Source organism: Zootoca vivipara, chromosome 8 (genome assembly GCF_963506605.1).
Source record: "Zootoca vivipara chromosome 8, rZooViv1.1, whole genome shotgun sequence".
Lineage (NCBI taxonomy): Eukaryota > Metazoa > Chordata > Lepidosauria > Squamata > Lacertidae > Zootoca > Zootoca vivipara.
The window spans coordinates 53,876,017-53,890,496 of record NC_083283.1 but is presented as its reverse complement, the minus strand read 5'-3'; positions in this window follow the sequence as shown (position 1 = coordinate 53,890,496).

Here is a 14,480-nt window from a genome sequence, read left to right as displayed (position 1 = left end):
CACTTTTAAGTTCAACCATTTCAAGAATTATCCCTAGATGACCTAAATGCTATTACCGCTTGGCTGGTATTCAACTCTCATTTAAATTATGGAACATGACTAAGTTAGGTCTATTCATTTCAATGGGTCTACTCTGAGTAAAGCTTAGTTGAATACCACCTCGTATGTTTACAGTATTTCATATTAATTATCCAGAATCTTCCAGCCTACTGTTTTCATTACAATTACTGATAATGTTATGGGAAACGGCCCTTCATCTGAGAACATTTTTAATATAAAAGCTCAGAGAATTGTGGGAACATGTACAGTAGTTCTCCACTACTGCCAATGACACATTCATGTTTCTCCTGTCCCCTTATGTAATAACATACTTTGGCCTTTTATGAGAACTTGGTGCGCACCCAACCCACTTGCATTCATTAAGAGCACTTCCACCCACTTCTTACTGGAAAACTTTAGTGTTGGGTTATGTCTTTGAATGCAATCACTAGTCAAACCTGTTTTCAGTCTCTGGTTCCAACAACCTGATAGCAACAAAGCCAGCGTTTTCTCCTTGTACTGCATTATTTCCCACAGCTCAGAATAGAAAACAGAACAGGTTTCTTGGAGCTGAAAGTATGTACTGGGAAGTTTTTTGATGTTTTTTGATGTTTTTATATGTATGGAAGGCATCCAGAGTGACTGGGGCAACTCAGTCAGAGGGGTGGAGTATAAATAAAATTATTATTATTATTACCCCGTATTTTCATTGACAGCAAGACCAAACATCTTGATTTCAGCTATGTTCACACATTTATTCTGCGTCTGGTGCGTTCCCACTAGTTAGGGAGGCAGTGTACACACAATGTTACTCATAACCCCTATCTATCCTATACCTATTCTATTCTTTCATAAGAAATACTGTGTTTTCCGCAAACCAGCTTTGATCAAAACTGAAAGGGGGGGAAAATCTAGCTACTTTTTAATCCAGTAATGTTTCTGCATAGGATTTCTGGGAAGTATGAATGGGCTACCCTAAAGTCGTTGAATACTTCTCAAATAAATAGGCACTTATATACCGCTTAATATTTTAAAAATCTCTTAAGTGGTGTCCAACATGAATACAAAAAACAATGTCATTAAAACAAACATAAAACCCAAAACCAGTAAAACTAGTATAAAAGGATATGAAAACACAAATCCAGATAATTCAAATAAATAAAAACAGAGCTCAGTCTTCTGGATCATGATATGTCTCTGCAAGACATCTGAAGCAACTGATGGTTGCTTCACTTATTGAAGGGCATTCCACAGGGGCAGATATCACCTCACAGATATCTCTGAAATGGGGCAATCTCCTTTAGGTCAATATAGAATTTGTTAATTTTTAAATGTGCCTGTGCCATGCTTCCAGGGTACCTTACAACAGAGTAATAAAATGAAAGTGATGATGATTGAATAGCCATATAATCCTAAATCTTGATAATATTTCAAGAGAGGTATGGAAATGCTAACCCATGAGGTACTTTTAGCATCTTTTTTGATCTGTGGTGGTCCAAAGGCACTGAGAAGATTGTGGACATAAAACAGGGGTCAGCAAACTTTTTCGGCAGGGGGCCGAGCCACTGTCCCTCAGACCTTGTGGGGGGCCGGACTATATTTGGGGGTGGTGGTGGTGGAAATGAACGAATTCCTATGCCCCACAAATAACCCAGAGATGCATTTTAAATAAAAGGGCATATTCTACTCATGTTAAAAACATGCTGATTCCCAGACCGTCCGCGAGCCGGATTTAGAAGGCGATTGAGCAGGATCTGGCCCCCGGCCCTTAGTTTGCTTACCCATGACTTAAAACTTCCATGCACGTAACTTTCCTTGGCCAAGGTAATAATGTACGTAATTTGTTTTGGGTATGAAAATGTCAAACCCCAGAAATAACACCTCCCCACCCCCTCCCTCCCCAGCCCCAAGAGAAAGAGGCAGACAAACAACACCCCACAGAAAACCATGCCCAACAAAACATTAAAATAAGGCAAGCCCTCACCGTTGTTGCACCCCAATGAAACAGCCCAAAAAGACTGGCATCACCCCCCCCCCCAATCAGGCTGACCTTTATATCCTCCCTCCTCTAGCACCAAGGCAAAGTGGGCTGGTTTGGGGAGTTCCCTGAGCAGCTGCAACCATGCAGGTTGATGGTCTCTACAGACTCAATGGAGCCTAGTCCAGAGGAAAATGACTCCCAGAAACTACAGCCTCTTGGAGGTAGCTGGAGTCTTCATGCTAACCAGTCCCAGAATCTCTCTCCACTCCCTCTCTTCCAGCCAGATGCCTCTGTCCCTCATGCTTCTTGCATTCTTGGCTTTTGTTTTGGCCTCTACTGTAACTTGCCTGGAGGTTTATTTACTTTTGTAGATGCTAACTAATAGGTCAAATATTTAAATAACATGTGCACAGTTGCCTTGATTCCCACCCCCACCCCCAACGATATTTTCAAGTACATGATGCTTCTCAGTCATTGCCAAACAACCTCTGTCACCCCCTCAGAGCATACGATCCAGTATGTCGAGGCAATAAAACCACCAGGATACTATCTTCCGGTTGTGGGGGGTCCATGCTCCCCTGCAAGTCGCATGACCTGTGAGACCCTGAAAAAAGTGCTTTGGGGGGGCATTAAAGTAACAAAGGAAGTGGCTCTATGCCAGACAGCAAATGGGAGCCGGCCCTCCATCAACTTGCTGGTAGTTAGAAAGGCAAAAGCCAGCGCTTTGTGTATAATTTAAAAGCTGGAAGCAAGGCAGCAGGCTGGGAAAGCAGAGGATCAGCGCCATGCTTGATTTCTGCCTGATTCCAAGACTGTGGCTATGGGAGAAGCAAGACCCTATTGGGGTGTTAATGCTGTGAGCCCTTCCATTATAGGCTCAGGTTGTATATATGTGTAAATAGACCACATATCATAAAGGACACTACAGTCTTCACTGTCCTTATTCCGAGGGAAAGGAACCCTGGGTCAGCATCTGGAACCCCTGGAATCTTCCACTGCTCAGAGACTGGGCTGTTACGCAACAATATTTTGCTAGTACAGTATTTCCAAAAGCTATCTCAATCCTGTCTCAGCCAAGGACAGCAGCACCATATCATTAGCATAACACAATAAGTTTACTTTAGAGGACACGGTTGACACAGGAAAATATATATTACTTTGCAGTCCTGAGAAAAAAACCATTAAAAATACAAATTGAATTTTTTAAAAAGAAGAAGACTTCACCCTTCTTGTAATAGGAATTATCCTAGAAAAGCTTTATTGTAGTGATTATTAGTATTACAGCAGACATTATATGACCCCCCCATTTCTACCGGTTTTGTTCTGAGAAATAAAACAAACCACCCTCTCCCTCTTGCTTAAAAAACAACAAACAGAAACACATGAATGCAACTAATTCCACCCTTTTGTTATAATTACAGCTCACATTTTAGCATAACAATGAGCGCCCTCTCCTGACTAAATATTTAACTGAAGATTATAAATCAATGTGTGACAGTACTGTAGTATTTATTTTGGAAGTGCAAAGTCTTACATATAAGACAGAAAAATGTTGTGTAGAGGGGAAAGCTCATTTCCCCTCTACACAATTTTTAAAACTAAGAGCAGAGTTCATCACATATTTCATAATAACAGGGCTGTGCTACAGATCAGTTCTCTTGGGATGTATTGGGATGGTTTAATTTGTTGCTGATCTCCAGTTCTGACAAACCCAGAGCCATTTTCCTCCTCGCCATTCTTTGCATTCATACAACTCAGAGCATAATGATGCTTAAAAATGGTCCCTGTTAAAATGCTCATTAACAAAAATGAAAGTGTCCTCCAATCTGTTATATTTTGATGGCTTAGTTGTAAAATGGCAACATTCTCCCTCAAAAGCATGAAAGAAAGATTTCTCTTTACAAACCAGATTGGTCCCAAAGTACTATCCCAGATTATGTTTATGGAGAAATAGAAAATGAAGGGAAAGAAATCACAACAAATGGCAACCAAGATTTCCTTCAGCTTTTTTGGCAAAGAAATAGTGATTGCACAATAGTTATTAGTAGCCAGGGTTTTCAGACAGTAGTGCCAGGATGGTAGCCTCTTATTTAATATGAAGGTCAGGAAATGGTCTAGATTAATTGCTGCAGTATAGAGACAGCCAATTTCTGTGTCCTCAGGGGCTTACTACATCTTCTGTACTAAGTGCTGGGATTTTTCAGCTTGCTCATGTGTGGTGTGGTCCCGTAATAAAGTTGACCATCACCTCGCAATGAAGATGAAGCCTTGGTAGTACAAATCAATTGATCAGGAAGACAGAAGAACAACTGCACTTCTTTAAAATAGGCAGGTTGTCAGCGAATGGTCAGAACAGGAAGACTGGGAAGTGTACACTCAGTCTGATCAGCTTCTATCCGAAGAGGAGGCGGGGGAAGTTTCACTCCCCTTGTCTACAGCAGTTTTAGGAGAAAGTGTGAGAGAGATGCTATACCATTCAAGGAGGAATTGCCTAGTTACGAGATACTGGTAGTGAAGGAGGGGGAGGTGAGAGCGCAGCCAGCAGAGACCTCCCTGGAGAGTATGGGGGATCCTCCATCTCTATGCAGCACGTCGGTCCCTCTACATCTTAGAACAGAGGAGGCAGAGGGATGGGACTCCTGGGACTTCCTATTGGCACTCAGGATTTTGTTGGGGACGAAGAGGCGGGGCTCAGAGTAGCCAACATCTCTCTTTGTGTGGAGTCATGGATTCTTGTCGTGCAATCAGATGACTGAATAAAAAGGACTATAAAATACGAGCTGCTTGTTATTCTTGCCTTTGATGCTACCAAAGAGGGAGAGGACTCTCCATGCCTGACACAGACCGGCAGTGATCTTCTAGCTTTCTGCCACATGCACGAGTAAGCAATCCAATAACACCTGTATGAAATATCCACAGAGATGCCTTGCTTTTTATCTTTACAACTAAAACTGGGCAAAATGTTTTAGCACAACATAACTGAGATCTGGTAGGATTAGTGGGGTCAGATAAACAGGCTTCTTGTCCAGGATGCGTCTTCTGGACCAAGGCCTGAACATGTCCATCCATCCCTGTTCTAGGCAGATGGAACAATGGTCTGACAGTAAAAGGCCATTTCCTATTACTGTATGTGCATTATTCTGTTGTTTATATCTGTTGTGGATTATGTAGTCAACTGTCTAGTAGGATTATACATGAGCAAAAATATTGCGTTCCTTATTTTAGAATGGTCTGTTTTTCTGATTGGTAGAGAAAATAGCAATTGAGGGCCTACAGGTTCCACATCACTGCTTTAGCTGGACCAGCTATTCTGTCAGTCCAAGTGTCGGTTCAAGAGAATGCAAACTGCTGAGTTTCACGGGCCTCTTCATCAGGCTTGCATTCAACATCTCCCCCCCCCCAATCCTTTCCAATTAATTTGTTATACAAACATTTGCATGAGCATATGCTGTGTTGGAGTCACTGCACATGAAGAATGAAGGGGAGAAATAGTTTTGCATTTCTAACAGTTAGTCCTCATTAAATGTTTATGAAAATACATAATGTTTACAACAAATACATTCAATAAAGATAGAAGTGCTGAGGATCCTTGTGAATTTTTAATCTGCAAATAATGAAAGTTATTTGAATGCCTCATTCCATCATTAAATATTTAAACCATTTTCTTGTCTAAATGTCAGTGGTAATTAAAATCATGCTTGACTTTTAAATGAAGCTGTAAGGATGGCATCTTCCCTCTTGGCAATTAATATTATTCGGGTCTGAAAATCTAGGACCAAAGACCCAGAGCCACCTGTACAACTGGGATTTTCTGTACCTGTGTCCCATCAGAAACTTCTTTTGAATTTCAAGACATTTCAGGGGAAAGAGTCAGTGTCCTCTCATTGTGGGAGAGTGTGTGTAAAACAAACACGTACATACATTTTTTTTAAAAAATGATATTTATACTCTCTTTCATTAGGCACGAGAGGCTCTGAAGTGACTAACAAAAAGTTCTCATAATAAAATTTTCAGGAACAAAAATGTCCTTCAGGATTGTTCAGGTGGAGTTTCCTGCCCACAGGGCTGGTTTTGTCCTCCAAGGCAAGAGAGGAAGGCTGAGCAGCTGGATCTCACTCAGTCATAATATATCTGTGTATGCATGTGTTGTATCCAAGAGTATCACTCAGCTGACAGTAAGACTTTCATCTATGAAACAGGTGTAGCAAGTTTCAGCAGGTTCCCAGGCTCAGTCCTAGGCATCTTCAGGTAGGACTAGATACCTGTGAAAACTTCTGTGAAAGCCAGTGCAGATAATACTGAGCTAAATGGACTAAGACAGCTTCCTTTTATATAAATTCCAGCTCCCCGTCTTCTTATACAGCCCAAGGTACCTCTTGAAAGCTTCTTGTTTGGACCAAAGTTCTGCAGTGTCCTTTCCAGACCAATGTTCTGTTTCTCGTCTTTCATTACAGGAGCTTCCACCCACCCCCACCCCACCCCCTCACACACAGTGAATTTGTGTTATTGCATCTATAAATGCCTATGAACTTAGCCAACCAAAGCTCACAACCCAGTGATTTCATGGTTCACAAACATGGCAGATTCATAATTCCATATCGGTGTCCTCCTCTCTCTATTACTGGCCCCCTTTTGCCACATGACATTAAACATTGGGAAGAATATGGCCACACCTCAGTCACGCAGTTGCTCAAATTATATATGTGTACACACACGGGGCATACAATTCAAGGAGGAAATATACATGCATGCACAACGCATATACACTGAGCTGTTTCGGACATCGAAGGATAAAATGAAAATGTGACGAGAATTCTCGAATTCTGGAGTGGTTAATAGCAGCCTGACACAATGAAGAGAAAGGGCACACTTAGACACTTTTTAATTCCCACTGATATATATGGAAAATATTTAAATTCAAGGCTGCAGTGAAGATAGAGAGACTCGCCTTAAGCAGATTTTTTGATTAACATACTTTTGTAAACTCTATGGCAGAGTGCTGATCAATGACACCAGGAGTTTACCACATTTTAATGAAATTGTGACATAGATTTCTGTGGCCAGAAGGTACTTTGTGTGGTCAACTTTAACATTTATATTTGGCACAAATGTCTATTTGCCTTGCCTTGCATAGTATGAGAGAGAGAAGTAATTATTCTAGAATAAAGAGGCAGCATTTGGTTACAAGAACCAGTTGAAGGATTGTTGAGTGAAAATAGAACCACAGCACATGAAGAATTTGAGTCTAAACTAAACCACTTCAGAGATTAATGACTCTATCAATAGGTCTCCTCACAACATGCTGGTCCAAATGGGAAATAAAATTAACTAGGGCACACAATGTCCTGAAAGGATCTGTTATGATTAATCCTCTTGCGGAAGAAACTCCAGATGGAACTGTTGAAATTCACCTTAGATGGGATGCTTGAGATATATGATGGACTTCCCTTAGCAGGAGTTCTGACATTCCATCAGCATTGCCCTTCTGGTAAAAGAAACGTGCTATAAACTCTGTGGTCAGAACAGTGAAATATGTTTCCTAGCCTAAATGGCTCCTATCAATCAAATGCAGAAAAAATGGTGGCTAGCACATAGCTTTTTTGTTACCGGTTGAGATTTATTCCCTTCCCCCTCCCTTGGCTTGCTAGCAGCCCTCCTGAATCTTGATAAAGGTTGAGAAGATTGCTCCAAGTTGGCAAAATAAAAACGAAAGGATGTTGAGAGTGAGGATTTTGTTGGTGGTGTTGGGAAGGAATTCTATAGTTCTGGATACCATTTCAAGTGCAGAAGTAATCCACATTTACACAACAGAGGGGCTATGAAAACACACAGAAGCAAAATATTGCTCTTTATTCCTTTTGTAGCTTGCTGTTTGAGATTGCCTGAGCTTCTACAGGCAGGCTATAAATTCTAAAACAACAAAAGATTTAGTATGAGAGTTTAGTAAAGCCTAAATAATAGATGATGGGACTGACTGTATATACTTTATCATATGCTAGAGTGCTACAGCAGTCTCCTTTCTAAGCTGAATGGTTTGGCTTGGCTGAACATCATGCACCAGGAATGGGTGTTAAGTAGAAGAAGAGGCTTGTGCAAAGACTCCCTCCCTTGTGCCAAAGCAGCTCTTATCGTGTTGGTGTGAAGGATGCTGCAAGCACAGTAGATTACAGGGGTGAAGGATTTGTGAATGGATCTTCCTCAATCTGTTGCTAATAAAAACTAGATATGCCCATCACTACATAGCCCTATTCAGGCATTCAGAATCTTGGTTAAATAAAACTATGTGTTAGGGAGTGTGCACAAGCATGCTAGTTTCATCCTGTACAGTGTCTTCTATGTGCTGTAGAACCCTGGAAAATCAGGGTTCTATGTCATATATGACACCGTCACATGAATGAACTTCCCAGAGACCCTGCATTGGGTTAAAAGATGCCTGCTTTTCAGGTTATGAGAGTTTGAGGGTGTAAAGACAGATGAGCACTTGGTATTTTGATAAGGAAAGGGGGGGGGAGAGCACAACCTCATACCCCCCCCCCCTTACAAGAGGATGGGAGAGGGGGGAAAGGCAAGAACCAAATAGGAGACGTCTCCCTCCCAATAAGGGGATACTTCAGAAGTTGCAGATGTAAGAGGCGGCTTTGGTCGTTTGATGGGTAAATGGCAGAGGTGGGTGATGTATATTTCCATTCTTGTAGCATAAGATGTAGTTACTATGCCACAGCTAAATTTTAATGATCCATCTTGTTCTCCATTTCTCACCATCCTGACTGTTTGGGAATAATATTTAAGCGAAAGATAAAGTTTTGTGAGAGCAGAAACACACTGGCCTAGATCCGAAGATTTTACTCTGTGAACAGGAGTTTCCATTCACAGAAGGTGAGTTATATGCTCATAGAAGGATCTCTTCCGTGTGTAGAAGTCTTATTCAATTAACAGGCACTCTTCCCATTCACAGACGCAAAGCTTAGGATCCAAGCCATTATCTGCAATGTGAATTTATTAACAGTTTTACAGCAGTTACGTATTATCTGATGTATGTTATTTACTAGACCAGCCAGTACAACACATTGTGCAATGTTATATGATACCAGCCATTCTAGGATGATCTCGGCGGCACAGGGGATTGGAGGATCCCCCGTGTGTGTGTGTGCGCGCGCTCAGGCTAGGTAAATTGCATTATTGTTGTCATAATCTGAGCCTCTGAAAAAAACTGTTGCTCAACTGATGTAAAATGCAGAAATCTTGCATTATTGAGGATATGAAGTGGAACCATCTGTTACTAACCCAACCACAATTTTTTTGCATCTACATCTATTCTGTTCTATTACAACAAAATGCTGCTGTTTGTGTTCTTTTTTTTTTAATCAGGCACATAAAGTTTATGTAAAACAGATGCCCACAAAATGAAACTAGTTAACTCTTGTGCTAGAGGGGCATACCGTGAAGGGTTTTCTGGAAGCTGGTTTGGCAATTAAATAGTTTATTATACTTATTAGATCACATCCCACATTAGTCGAGTTAGTAATACATGCTGGGATTGGCAGGACGGCAGCTTTTCTCAGTTTATGAATGGATAAAACCACATTGGAAACTGTCCCCTGGAACTATGTTCGATTGTCACAGCTTGGCATTACAGCACAGCTTCTGTCCAAAATGGCATCCATCTGGCACCACAAATGAATATGAGGGAGGATGATTTGCATCCCTCAAACCAATCTCAGAAACATTGCTTGACTGCCAATTTTTATACAGTCTACTGCGGAATGAAAGCACTTTAGAATGAATGTCTCTTTGAAATGGCAGATTCAAACAATCCAGACCAGACTGTATTAGCGCCGAGACAGAATTCATGCGCTGGTGCAACACGGAGGGTGTTTCCAGTCTCTATATAATTCAATGCAGGTGAAGGTTGTGTGGGAAGGGTGGAAGCACAGGGATGAGGCAAACTATGTGGGAAAGACCAAACTAATCAAAGTGAGCGCTCGTGTTAGTGTTCCAATTCCTAAATGACCGAAAAAAATCCCCCAATCTCTGAAAGGTTCCACCCCTACAGGTTCTTTTGTGTGCAGGGGGTTATACTAGATGACACTTGGAGTTCCTTCCAACTATGCAACTCTCCCTCTTCGTAGTTCTGCTGTCCTCAGAAGAGTAGGAAGCAGAAACCCAGGATAGCACGCTCTGTGGCAGTCCCTAAGCTGTGGAATTCCCTTCCCACAGAGGTGCATCTAGCATGTTTACAATTTTTGGAAAATGCTGAAGATACACCTCTTTACCCTGGTCTTTGACACCTGAGATATGTATTTTTAGGAGCCACCCTATTCTGTGATTTTAAGTTGCTTACCATTGTTTCCAATGATGTATTTTAAATTGTGCTGGCTAGGGTTGATGGGAGTTGTAGTACAAAACATCTATATTATTATTACTATTATTATATTTATACCCCGCCCATCTGGCTGGGTTCCCCCCGCCACTCAGGCGGCTTCCAACAAATACCACCTGCTAGCCAAAGCAGCAGGTCCTTGAGTATATTGACACAAATTGGCAGGTGATAAACTTAGGTTCTTCACCGAGCCTGGTATTTTGCATTTAGCAAACCAATTTATTTTTGATGTGCCCTTCAGTTCCATTTACACTGCCATAGATTGTCTGCAAATTAGCAAGCCATTGTGCGTCCTGATCCCGCATGCTTGATCAGGACATATAATGTATTGCCGGACATCAAGTCAATAGGCAATGAAGGGGAAAGCTTAATTCAGCCTCAAAATCAATCTCAGAATCCTGTGCCGAAGCCAGCTCGGCTGTGCTTTATTCTGATAAATTAACTCTGCAACCAGCAACCTGCCCTGTCAAAGCGGGGAGAAAGCAAAAGTTCCCCAATGTGCTAGCGCAGGAATATTACAGAAAGATGGCACACAAAGCAGGAAAGAATTACAGCTGCTGTGATTTCTAGCTCACTTTCTCACACAAAGGGACAAGGCAGTCATCAGGCTGTATAAATATACAATACACAGCACTATATTCTTATGAGTTGGGAAGGGGGGGGAGTAGGCTTTGTGCTATACCCTTCTAATTCCTGGGTCCAGCAGATGTTAAAATCTAAGCAAGGATTCAGTTTCCTGGAACAGCCAGGCTAGCTTCTTGGTCATCTAAATGATTCATTAAGAAGGTAACAAAGAAAGTGGCTCTGTTCCAGGTAACAAATAGGTGGGCCCCACTGTCCCTCAACTGGCTGGTAGTTAAGAAGTTAAATGCCAGGGTTGAGAGTTGAGTTAGAGGTAGAAGCTGGAAGCAAGGAAGCAGGCTGGGAAGACAGAGGGAGAGCCATGCCTGATCTCTGCTTGAATCCAAGGCTGTGGCTATGAGAGAAACAAGACCCTCTTGAGGGGTCTTAATGCTGTGAAACACCCTCCCCCCATTGTAGACTCAGGTTGTATATATTTATAAATAATCCGTATATCATAAAGACACCACAGTCTCTGCTGTGTTTCATTCTGAAGGAAACACAAACCCTGGAACCCCTGGAATCTTGCACTGCTCGGAAATTGGGTTGGCGTTCAACAGTATCTTTAGACACCCAACTTTTCTAGGTGGTGCCTCAAATTCATCTTGCAGGTATATAAATTATACTTACTTTAAACCAGGCTCCCAGCAAGTTTTAGCAGCTAATTGATGTCAGCTGCAGAACTGGCCATTTATCACTATAATGAAAGTAGATCAGCATCTCAGCACTGGGCTGGTCCCTACGGAATGAAAGCTACAGAGCAAGGAAAGACCGGGACTAACTAGTCTTTAAAATACTGGGAGTTAACTTCTGGAAAGGCACTGTCCCGCCCCCATGTATTTCTTCAGTGCAAGTATTTAATTTTTTAAAAACTGTGACAACATAAAAGATCCAATTCATCCATGCTTTTGGAGAACCCATAGAGACTGTTGGTCTTAATAACAGAGACAGGAAGAATTGGATTCATATTTGCTCTTCTGTTCAAGGAAGGCACTCAGATTCAATGGAGGTTCCAGCTAGAGGAAGAAAGGGAGAGAGATGATGTTCACTGCTTCCCCCTTCGGCTTCTAATTCCACCTCCCATCTTGTTCCAGAGGTCCGCTGACTTGCTACATGAGGTTTTTTGGGGACACAGAGGGAATTGGCACAAAACAAAACAAAAACCCACCTCCTTTCCCCCTGAACAGCACTCCCTGAGCAGAGTTCCACCTGCTGGTTATCTGGATCTAACCCAGTGGCTGGCTCTGTACTCGACATTGCAACCCTATGCATATTTACAATAAGTATGGAATCATAGTTACAGGCAGGCCTGACACAATGAAGAGAAAGGGCACAAAAAAAGTAGCACCTTAGAGCCCAACTAAGATTGGTATGAGCTTTTGTGTGCATGCACACTTCTTCAGATACACTGAAACAGAAGTCACCAGACCCTTATATATAGTGAGAGGGTGGGGAGGGGTATTACTCAGAAGGGTGGTGGGAATGGGTGATTGGCTGATAGGTGTGGTAAACCTGTTGACGACTGTTTAAAACAACTGCAATTGATCTTACAGGAAAAAGCAAGGGGTGAGATGGCTAAAAATAGCTTTATCATGTATAATGAGATAAGAATCCAATGTCTCTCTTCAGATCAGGTCTCTCCATGGTTTTAAGTTTGGTAATAAGTTGCAATTCAGCAACTTCTCTTTCCAGTCTATTTCTGACATTCTTTTGTAATAAGGCAGCTACTTTGAGATCTTGTACAGAATGTCCTGTGAGATTGAAGTGTTCTCCTACTGGCTTCTGTCTTGTGATTTCTGATGTCAGATTTATGTCCATTTATCCTTTGGCGTAGGGTTTGGCCTGTTTGTCCAATATAGAGAGCTGAAGGGCACTGTTGGCATTTGATGGCATACACAATGGCATTTGATGGCATACACAATGTTAGAAGATGAGCAATTAAATAGTCCTGAGATGGTATGTTTGATGTTGTTGGGGCCAGTAATGGTGTTGTCTGGGTGTATGTGGCAGCAAAGTTGGCATATAGAATCATAGAACTGTAGAATTAAGGGAGCACGAGTCATGTAGTCTAACCCCCTGCAATGCAGGGATCCTTTGCCCAATGTGGGGCTCAAACCCATGACTCTGAGACCAAGAGTCTCATGTTCTACCAACTGAGTTATCTTCCCAGGTATCTGACTTGTGTTCATTGCAGTTTACTTCCAATCCTAGAAGCTATACAGTGGTACTTCCGGTTACAAACTTAAATCATTCCGGAGGTCCATTCTTAACCCGAAACCGTTCTTAACATGAGGCGTGCTTTTGCTAATGGGGCTGCCAGCAAGCAATTTCCACTCGCATCCCAGGGCAAAGTTTGCAACCGGTAGCATCTACTTCTGGGTTAGCGGAGCTCATTACCTGAAGCGTTCATAAGAAGGACAGTACGTAACCCGAGCTTCCACTGTATATTGGTTCTTATTTCTGTGTGCCATGCTTGCAAGTAAGTGTTCTGTGAGCCTGGCATGTTGGATGATGTCTTATAGTGCAAGCCCATTTTATTTTCTTATAGGAACTGGGCTGATCTGTGTGTTTATTGAGCACAGTTGGTAGAAATAGTGTCATATTGGTAAAGCTAGGTGTGTCCAAGACCGGCCAGTGTCCAAACAGAAGATTGCTCTGCAAGCTCATTTCAACATAGCAGAAAAAGGAAGAACAGTTTACATGAGAGTCCTGGGCAATCTTCTACCACCAACACTGATATCCACTTCTAGCATCCACAGGGTCCCACCGCCTTTGTAAATGAGACATCAGGTAAGGTAGAACAAACAGCAATTACATTAGTTAATGTGGAGCTTATATTTGGAAAACACAACAAGAAGGGGATATGTGCAGGCAAAATTCAATGACGTTTGTAGTATTATAAAGAAGATCTAGTATTCTAAATTGTTGACATTTTATTGTATGCATCTGAGTCTTCTCAGCATGGTCAATAGGCATAAGTCATGCCTACTGACCTCATTCAATTAACAAAATGAGGAATTTAATTCATAGAACCTTATGGTATTATAAAGCAAAACCTGAACGGCATGTGATTTGAATGCTATTATAAAAATCAAATGGTGATACCTAATGACTGAGATGGCTATCACCCTAGTTGGTCAGTAGCTCAACTCATTCACTACCAAGATTTGATGAATACTTGTAATACCGTGCATTTTATGTTAAATGAACGATGAGCTAGAAAAGGCTTATGCGATGCAATCTGTCAAAAAGCCCACTAGATGGCAATATTATTTACCTTTAGCCAAACAGAGAAACATACCAACTATTTCTTGGATACTGCAAAGTGTTCCCCTGCTAGGGCTGAGTTGAAGTTTGGAATAGTTTTTGCTAACATTTTCAGCCATATCAAAACATGTGGGGTTTATTTGGTGGCTGCATTAAGAATGGGTGAAAGTGTTCTGGCTCTTCCTCTCAGTG